The sequence below is a fragment of the Chelonia mydas genome, chromosome 1, assembly GCF_015237465.2.
Source record: "Chelonia mydas isolate rCheMyd1 chromosome 1, rCheMyd1.pri.v2, whole genome shotgun sequence".
NCBI classification, from domain to species: Eukaryota; Metazoa; Chordata; order Testudines; family Cheloniidae; genus Chelonia; species Chelonia mydas.
In genome coordinates, this window is record NC_057849.1 from 261,055,800 (window position 1) to 261,066,120 (window position 10,321).

Consider the following 10,321-nt stretch of genomic DNA (forward strand, 5'->3'; position numbering starts at 1 on the left):
ATTGAATTGGCCCTGTCAGCACTGGTTCTCCACTTGTGAGGTAACTCCCTTCTCTTCATGTGCCAGTATATTTATGTCTGTATCTGTAATTTTCACTCCATGCATCTGAAGAAGTGGGGTTTTTACCCATGAAAGTTTATGCTCAAATAAATCTGTTAGTCTTTAAGGTGCCAAAGGACAATAAAACACTCATAACTCATTTATTGGCATGAAGGGAAAAGTAAAATCTTTGTTCATGGCATCTCTATTGAATATATTAAAATCCATGACAATATTCCATACAAATATAGGTGGGGAAAAAAGCCCCCAATTAATGTTTAGGGTTTATATTAATGAAAATTATGTTTAGTGAGATCATACTCTTCAGTAGCTACCACTGCCTGATCATTGAAGATAAAGTAAGATAATCATAATAAAACAATAAAAACAAAACAAGTCCCAGAGGCACATCATAGTCCAGAAAGATCTACTTCTTGTAGTTGTAAATTACATGGAGTTTAGCAGGGTAAAATATAGCTATGGTATCTCTAGGGTAAATGTACTTAAATCTTCTTTCAGAGATTGAAACCTCGTGCTTCTCACTTGTTTCAACGGAAACATCAGGGAAATAAAAAGTCTACGACCTTGATAAACAGTTTTCTTTCCCGGAGAAGAATAGAAAACAATATCATTTTACATATTATTTCCTTTGCAGTAGCTTCATGTCATATGATAATGCAAGAGGGAGATAAGCAAAATGGCTTTTGTCTAGTTAATGCAGGCTCAATGCTTTCTCCAGTTAGTTCTTCAAATAACATTGGTAAAACTGCTAGAGATTCTCTCTGTCCCCTCCTAGGGTATGTCTACACTATGAAATTAGGTCGAATTTACAGAAGTTGGTTTTTTAGAAATCGTTTTTATATATTCAAGTGTGTGTGTCCCCACAGAAAATGCTCTAAGTGCATTAACTCGGTGGAGTGCTTCCACAGTACCGAGGCAAGCGTCGACTTCTGGAGTGTTGCACTGTGGGTAGCTATCCCACCGTTCCCACAGTCTCCACTGCCCATTGGAATTCTGGGTTGAGATCCCAATGCCTGATGGGGCTAAGACATTGTCACGGGTGGTTCTGGGTACATATCGTCAGGCCCCCATTCCCTCCCTCCCTCCATGAAAGCAGCAGCAGACAATCGTTTTGCGCCTTTTTTCTTGAGTTACCTGTGCAGACGCCATACCCCGGCAAGCATAGAGCGCGCTCAGGGAACCGTCACCATATGTCTCCTGGGTGCTGGCAGATGTGGAACTGCATTGCTACACAGCAGCAGCAACCCCTTGCCTTGTGGCAGCAGACAGTGCAATAGGACTGGTAGCCGTCATCGTCATGTCCGAGGTGCTCCTGGCCACGTCGGCCAGCAGCGCCTGGGCAGACATGGGTGCAGGGACTACATTAGAAGTGACTTGACCAGGTCATTCTCTTTAGTCCTGCAGTCAGTCCTATTGAACCATCTTATGGTGAGCAGGCAGGCGATACGGATTGCTAGCAGTCCTACTGTGCCGTCTTCTGCCGGGCAGGCAAGAGATGAGGATGACTTGCAGTCCTTCTGCACTGTCTGCTGCCAGCCAAAGATGTAAAAGATAGATGGAGTGGATCAAAACAGGAAATAGACCAGATTTGTTTTGTACTCATTTGCCTCCCCAGCTCCCCCTGTCTAGGGGACTCATTCCTCTAGGTCACACTGCAGTCACTCACGGAGAAGGTGCAGCAAGGCAAATCTAGCCATGTATCAATCAGAGGCCAGACCAACCTGCTTGTTCCAGTAAGAACAATTACTTAGGTGCACCATTTCTTATTGGAGCCCTCCGTGAAGTCCTGCCTGAAATACTCCTTGATGTAAAGCCACCCCCTTTGTTGATTTTAATTCCCTGTAAGCCAACCCTGTAAGCCATGTCGTCAGTCACCCCTCCCTCCGTCAGAGCAACGGTAGACAATCGTTCCGCGCCTTTTTTCTGTGCGGACACCGTACCAAGGCAAGCATGGAGGCCGCTCAGCTCACTTTGGCAATTAGGAGCACATTAAACACCACACGCATTATCCAGCAGTATATGCAGCACCAGAACCTGGCAGAGCGATACCGGGCGAGGAGGCGACGTCCGCGCGGTCACGTGAGTGATCAGGACATGGACACAGATTTCTCTGAAAGCATGGGTCCTGCCAATGCATGCATCATGGTGCTAATGGGTCAGGTTCATGGCTTGGGAAACAGGTACAGATTGGTGGAACCGCATAGTGTTGCAGGTCTGGGATGATTCCCAGTGGCTGCAAAACTTTTGCATGCGTAAGGGCACTTTCATGGAACTTTGTGACTTGCTTTCCCCTGCCCTGAAGCGCATGAATACCAAGATGAGAGCAGCCCTCACAGTTGAGAAGCGAGTGGTGATAGCCCTGTGGAAGCTTGCAACGCCAGACAGCTACCGGTCAGTTGGGAATCAATTTGGAGTGGGCAAATCTACTGTGGAGGCTGCTGTGTTGCAAGTAGCCCATGCAATCAAAGATCTGCTGATGTCAAGGGTAGTGACCCTGGGAAATGTGCAGGTCATAGTGGATGGCTTTGCTGCAATGGGATTCCCTAACTGTGGTGGGGCCATAGACGGAACCCATATCCCTATCTTGGCAGCGGAGCACCAAGCCGGCGAGTACATAAACCGCAAGGGGTACTTTTCAATAGTGCTGCAAGCTCTGGTGGATCACAAGGGACGTTTCACCAACATCAACGTGGGATGGCCGGGAAAGGTACATGACGCTCGCATCTTCAGGAACTCTGGTCTGTTTCAAAAGCTGCAGGAAGGGTCTTTGTTATCAGACCAGAAAATAACTGTTCGGGATGTTGAAATGTCTATAGTTATCCTTGAGGACCCAGCCTACCCCTTAATGCCCTGTCTCATGAAGCTGTACACAGGTAGCCTGGACAGTAGTCAGGAGCTGTTCAACTACAGGCTGAGCAAGTGCAGAATGGTGGTAGAATGTGCATTTGGACGTTTAAAGGCGCGCTGGCGCAGTTTACTGACTCGCTTAGACCTCAGCGAAACCAATATTCCCACTGTTATTACTGCTTGCTGTGTGCTCCACAATATCTGCGAGAGTAAGAGGGAGACGTTTATGGCGGGGTGGGAGGTTGAGGCAAATCGCCTGGCTGCTGGTTACGCGCAGCCAAACACCAGGGTGGTTAGAAGAGCACAGGAGGGCGCGGTATGCATCAGAGAAGCTTTGAAAACCAGTTTCATGAGTGGCCAGGCTACGGTGTGAAAGTTCTGTTTGTTTCTGCTTGATGAAACCCACCGCCCCTTGGTTCACTCTTCTTCCCTGTAAGCTAAGCACCCTCCCCTCCTCCCTTCGATCACCGCTTGCAGAGGCAATAAAGTCATTGTTGCTTCACATTCATGCATTCTTTATTCATTCATCACACAAATAGGGGGATGACTACAAGGTAACCCAGGAGGGGTGGTGGAGGAGGGAAGGAAAATGCCACACAGCACATTAAAAGTTTACAACTTTAAAATTTATTGAATGCCAGCCTTCTGTTTTTTGGGCAGTCCTCCGTGGTGGAGTGGCTGTTTGGCTGGAGGCCCCCCCACCGCGTTCTTGGGCGTCTGGGTGTGGAGGCTATGGAACTTGGGGAGGAGGGCGGTTGGTTACACAGGGGCTGTAGTGGCAGTCTGTGCTTCAGCTGCCTTTGCTGCAGCTCAGCCATACACTGGAGCATATTGGTTTGATCCTCCAGCAGCCTCAGCATTGAATCCTGCCTCCTCTCATCACGCTGCCGCCACATTTGAGCTTCAGCCCTGTCTTCAGCCCGCCACTTACTCTCTTCAGCCCGCCACTTACTCTCTTCAGCCCGCCACCTCTCCTCCCGGTCATTTTGTGCTTTCCTGCACTCTGACAGTATTTGCCTCCACGCATTCGTCTGTGCTCTGTCAGTGTGGGAGGACAGCATGAGCTCAGAGAACATTTCATCACGAGTGCGGTTTTTTTTCTTTCTAATCTTCACTAGCCTCTGGGAAGCAGAAGATCCTGTGATCATTGAAACACATGCAGCTGGTGGAGGAAAAAAAAAGGGACAGCGGTATTTAAAAAGACACATTTTATAAAACAATGGCTACACTCTTTCAGGGTAAACCTTGCTGTTAACATTACATACATAGCACATGTGCTTTCGTTACAAGGTCACATTTTGCCTCCCCCCACCGCGTGGCTACTCCCTCAACCCTCCCCCCTCCCCGTGGCTAACAGCAGGGAACATTTCTGTTCAGCCGCAGACAAACAGCCCAGCAGCAGTGGACACCTCTGAGTGTCCCCTGAAGAAAAGCAGCCTATTTCAACCAGGTGACCATGACTGATATTTCACTCTCCTGAGGATAACACAGAGAGTTAAAGAACGGATGTTGTTTGAACACCAGCAAACATACACTGCGATGCTTTGTTGTACAATGATTTCCGAGTACATGCTACTGGCCTGGAGTGGTAAAGTGTCCTACCATGGAGGACGCAATAAGGCTGCCCTCCCCAAAAACCTTTTGCAAAGGCTATGGGAGTACATCCAGGAGAGCTGCGAATGCCAGGGCAAATTAATCCTTTCACATGCTTGCTTTTAAACCATGTATAGTATTTTAAAAGGTACACTCACCGGAGGGCCCTTCTCCGCCTGCTGGGTCCAGGAGGCAGCCTTGGGTGGGTTCGGGGGGGTACTGGCTCCAGGTCCAGGGTGAGAAACAGTTCCTGGCTGTCGGGAAAACCGGTTTCTCCGCTTGCTTGCTGTGAGCTATCTACAACCTCCTCCTCCTCATCATCTTCTTCGTCCCCAAACCTTGCTTCCATGTTGTCTCCATCTCCATTGAAGGAGTCAAACAACACGGCTGGGGTAGTGATGGCTGAACCCCCTAAAATGGCATGCAGCTCATCATAGTAACGGCATGTTTGGGGCTCTGACCCGGAGCGGCCGTTTGCCTCTCTGGTTTTCTGGTAGGCTGGTCTCAGCTCCTTAAGTTTCACGCGGCACTGCTTCGGGTCGCTGTTATGGCCTCTGTCCTTTATGCCCTGGGAGATTTTGACAAAGGTTTTGGCATTTTGAAAACTGGAACGGAGTTCTGATAGCACGGATTCCTCTCCCCATACAGCGATCAGATCCCATACCTCCCGTTCAGTCCAGGCTGGAGCTCTCTTGGCGATTTTGGGACTCCATCATGGTCACCTCTGCTGATGAGCTCTGCATGGTCACCTGCAGCTTGCCACGCTGGCCAAACAGGAAATGAGATGCAAAAGTTTGCGGTTCTTTTCCTGTCTACCTGGCCAGTGCATCTGAGTTGAGAGTGCTGTCCAGAGTGGTCACAATGGAGCACTCTGGGATAGCTCCCGGAGGCCAATACCGTTGAATTGTGTCCACAGTACCCCAAATTCGACCCGGCAAGGCCGATTTCAGCGCTAATCCACTAGTCAGGGGTGGAGTAAGGTAATCGATTTTAAGAGCCCTTTAAGTCGAAATAAAGGGCTTCATCATGTGGGCGGGTGCAGGTTTACATCGATTTAACGCTGCTAAATTCGACCTAAAGTCCTAGTGTAGACCAGGGCTTAAAGATCCAAGACATGCAGGTTGGAGGCCTGGGATCAGTTTTCTAGGATGTCAAGCTTGTGATGTAAAACCAAATTTCTAAATCAGAGTACCCGATAAAACCTTGAGCTCTTACTTTCAAATTTAATTAGAACTTTATTTAAGAATATCAGATTGCATATTTTCAAAGTTTTGAATCTTATGAAGTATGGTCTAATTTTTAATGAATTGGTGAGGAGTATTTTTTCCTCTCCAGATGTAGTGGAACCCAAATCTACAAAAAGGCTAGACAGGATGGGGCCTTACAGTATTTGCATGTGCATTTTGAGCCCTTTGAATTGGGTTTTCATAGAAACTGTTACTCAACATTAAGTATGGTGTGGCAGTGACATAGCATTGTAATACATTATTCAGGTTTAGAATTCTGTTGCCTTAGCTTCTTGGTTGACTTGTGATTTTTGGACCTGTAATGTGAAAAGAAGCAAAAGAACCTGAAAAAGAAAATCAGATAAGACAGTCACTATCTATCTATAGCTCTATAAATGATGAAATAATCACAAAAGAGAAAAACTTTTCCCCAAAAGCTAATGCTTTGGAAGCTTGATCTCTATATGTGGGAATGAAGAGGCTGCATTCATAGCAGACTACATTATTTAATTACTATGATGGTTCTCAGGATACCCAGGACTGTGAGTCACCTTGTTACCCTCCTGCCTCCAGCAAGTAGGAGAAGTGCTGGTGCTTAACTAGGTGTCAGCTGCTTCCTGACACCACCAGCCTGTTAGCAACCCAAACCCCTTATTTAACCTTGCAATTTAACAAGAGATGCCCACAGTCCTGAGCCCCTTTGAAGCCTTTCCTCTGTTGTATCCACCCCTTTATCCACTGGTCACACACAGAAGTACCATGTCTTCTGCCCCCCAAAGGGGACCATGCACACACCAGCTTGTATGTTTCAACTCAGGGTCAGCTCCTTGCTTAATATCACAGCACTAAGATATATTTATAGAATCGTAACTGGAAGGGACCTTGATAGGTCATCTATTCCAGTCCCCTGCACTGAGGCAGGACTAAGTATTATCTAGATCATCCCTGATAGCTGTAGGTTTAACCTGTTCTTAAAAACCTCCAGTGATGGAGATTCTACAACCTTCCTAGATAATTTGTTCCAGAGCTTAACTACCCTGACAGGAAGTTTTTCCTAATGTCTAACTTAAATCTCCCTTGTTGCAATATAAGCCCATTATTTCTTGTCCTGCCCTCAGTGGTTAAGGAGAACAATTTGTCCCCTCCTCTTATAACAACGTTTTATGTACTTGAAGACTATTGTTATGTCTCCCCTCAATCTTCTCTTCTCCAAACTAAACAAACCCAGTTTTTTCAATCTTTTCTTCTAGGTCATGTTTTCTAGACTTTTAATTATTTTAGTTACCCTCCTCTGGACTTTCTCCAATTTGTCCACATCTTTCCCAAAGTATTATGCCCAGAACTGGACACAATACTGTTCAGGCCTTATTAGCATTGAGTGGAGTGGGAGAATTACTTCTCCTGTCTTGCTTACAACACTCCTGCTAGTACATCCCAGAATGTTTGATTCCTTTGCAACAGTGTTACACTGTTGACTCATTTGTTTTGTGATCCCCTAAAACCCTCAGATCCTTTTCTGAAGTACTCCTTCCTAGGCAGTCATTTCCCATTTTGTATTTGTGCAATTGATTATTCCTTTCTGAGTTATAATGAAAACAATAATAAGTTGATTATCAAAGATTCAAGAGATAATGAATAAGGATCATGGAAACAAAAGGCTACACATAAAACCATAACATGCTTTTTGATACGAAACTTAACAGGCTAACCTTCTAGCTAAAGACATCTTTTCTCTCCCAAAGTCTTTCTACAGCATTTCTGACTCAGGCTGGTTGAGTTGCACCATGCCCCTTTATTTCCTAAGTGCAGGATAAGAGGACGTCTTCTTTGCCTTCTACTTCTATCTCCAAAAGTCATTGTCTATACTCAGAGTCAGTATAACTCCCTGGGGTTTGTTTTTCCTGTGTGCTGCTGCCCTGTTGATTTCACATCTCTCTGTTGACTTTGTATGTAAATGATGCACACTGTCTTACCTTACAAAGCTTAATTTACACCTCAGCAAACACAGGTGAATAAACATCATTTGTTTGACAGAAAACCTGTTTGTCAAGTCTGCCTTAATACATACTTTAAAACATGTTTTCATTATATAAACATAACTCCTTATACAGTGTATGTACATACATTTCACAATGCTGTTAATAACCGATGTGGCTCCAGCTTTCATTTAAGACCTCCCATGACATTCTTTGGTGAACCAGAATATAAATACCATAATCAGGACAGTCCAGTAAACCCCCTTGCCAGTTAGCATTAAGAGTTTCTTGGGTCACAATTGCATAAAAAAATTCAAATTTCTCAAAGAGAACAAAAATGTCTATAACAGCAGATCTCCCAGGCCAGGCTGTGGAGCACTGGTGTTCAGCTGAATGGTATCTCGTGGTCTTCAGAAAACTGGCTGCCTTTGTGGAGATGCCTCTTTTCCTTGTTTCCGTGTGTTAAATCACACAAAGAGAGCTAAACTTTAGAGCTGGTTGAAATCTTTTGTTTCTGTGCAAAATTTTAAAATTAAATAAAAAAAAATTAAAAAAAAACCCAAATTTTCCATTCAAAGTTTTTATTTCCCCCCAGAAATTTGAAAACCAAAATATTCAAGTTGGAAATCTTGCTGCCTCATGGGAGATGTAGTTCAGGTGTCTCAAGCTCCCATTCTCTTCTGTTTGCTGGACTTCCTGATCAGGTGACATCTCCCATGATGCACCCTGGTCTCCACTCTCTGAGAGGTGTGGTGGGTTTCCATGGGAATCCCTGGCCGTGATCCATGATGAGACGTGTTCCAGCTGGAGAGCCCGCCTCAGAGGAGAATGGGTATATGAGGGAACTGAACAACAACTGCCATAAAGCACTGTGGCAGCATTTCTCAATCAAAATATTTCAGGTTTGGGGTGAAATATTTTTATTTTGGAGTGTTGAATTTTTCAATGAAAAATCAACTTTTTTCCGCAGAAAATGGACACTTTTTGAAATAATTTTTGTTTAATCAGACTCTCATTTTTCTGTCAAAAACCAGATGATTGTTTTCAGCCAACCCTGCTAAGATTACCTTATAGTCTTTCCAATATTATTTTTCAAAATAAAGCATTTTTGATGTGCCAGAGAGATGATAACAGCTGGGAGATGGGTCCATGCAATTATAATGAGAAGGGAGCTGCTCAATACAACAACCTTTCTATTAAGTTGTGCTCCATACTATGCAAAAGATTGAGAATCCACTGATTTTTACTATTGATTTCAGTCTGCAGTGTTCTTATAAACACCTCCTGGTGACATAAGAAGGATTGAAGCTAATGTGGCTGTCTGTTAGATTGAAGTTATTTTTAAAGGTTCAGCCATATGACCTCTGGTTATGTGAGGTCACATGGGGTAGTGGAAGACGAGATGGATTTGTGGTAGCAGGAGCCTGGACAGATATCAGTTGTGTCTACTCCCACAGCCCCATGTGTGTAATGCACATGCACACATGCAAAAGTGCACAGCCAACTTAGTCGTGCTGAATATCATTCACCTGACTTAGAAGAAAGGATGCTAAACTATCACAGAATTTGTGTTAGAGTAGTACAGTGATTCTGATTTCAGTGGGACTCGTGAGCGTGTTTCTGATGAGCATTCTCTCAATCTGTTTGGAAAACCTGGGTGGGGGGCACTGAGGAAATGGTGACATAACTGAACATCTGTCAATGGATTCCAAATGTGCTGTTTCCTGTACTCCTAGAACAATGAGGAAAGCGAGGGGAAATCCAAATAAACTTTGTGTGACAGGGAAAGGAGAGGAAGCCTGAAACAATACCCAGGACACCATCGAGAATGGAACTACCACTTCCTACAGTGTTCAGGGGCAAAAAATACTGGAGGGGGCTCTAGACTAGACTCTTCAAAAGTTGGCCAGCAGCCACATCACCTTAGGTTGTGATCTTATCATATGTTAGAACTAAGTCATGTTAGGCCTGTCAGTACTTAGGTGGGATGACCTCGAAGGAAAAGCTACGGTGGTACAGGAAACGGAGTTGGTGATATAATAGGAAGTCACTCTTCCCTCTGATTGAGTGAACTCACTGCCCTTATGGGGCCTTCTGCTGCTGCAGGTGTTATCTTTTGGAAGAGATGTGAAACCAAGGACCTGATCACTAGTGACTATTAAGGGTGTCCCTGGAGTAGGAATGTTAGGTCTGGTGTCTTGGCCAAATTCCAGGTTATGTAATTCAAGTTTGCCTGAAAATGAGGGGATAGATCACTTGATGATTACCTGTTTTGTTCATTCCCTCTGGGGCACCTGGCATTGGCCACTGTCGGAAGACAAGATACTGGGCTAGATGGACCTTTGATCTGACCCAGTATGGCTATTCTTACACTCTAAGATTTCTTTTGATAAAAGTCTTACTTCCTGTCCTAACATGTTGGATAGAGTTGATGTGTAGTTAAACATCTGCCACTTTCCATGTTTATGGGTACTGAAAGTAAAACTTTTTGTAAAGCACTTTGGGATTACTGAGGGTGAAAGGGGCTAAACTAAATGTAAAAATATTAGTATTTAGTATTAGATATTGGGTATGAGTTTGAGACCTTCTGAGGAGACCACAGTCCTATGAGTCTGAATG

At 44.7% G+C, this 10,321-nt stretch overlaps 1 long non-coding RNA gene across 1 annotated transcript in view; it reads left to right on the forward strand.

Moving 5' to 3' along the window:
* LOC122465404 overlaps window positions 1-10,321 on the forward strand; it is a 26,322-nt gene continuing 16,001 nt past the window's right edge. Inside the window, exon 1 of the long non-coding RNA XR_006290219.1 lies at window positions 1-40. This is a non-coding gene — a long non-coding RNA (uncharacterized LOC122465404). The remainder of the gene's footprint in view (window positions 41-10,321) is intronic.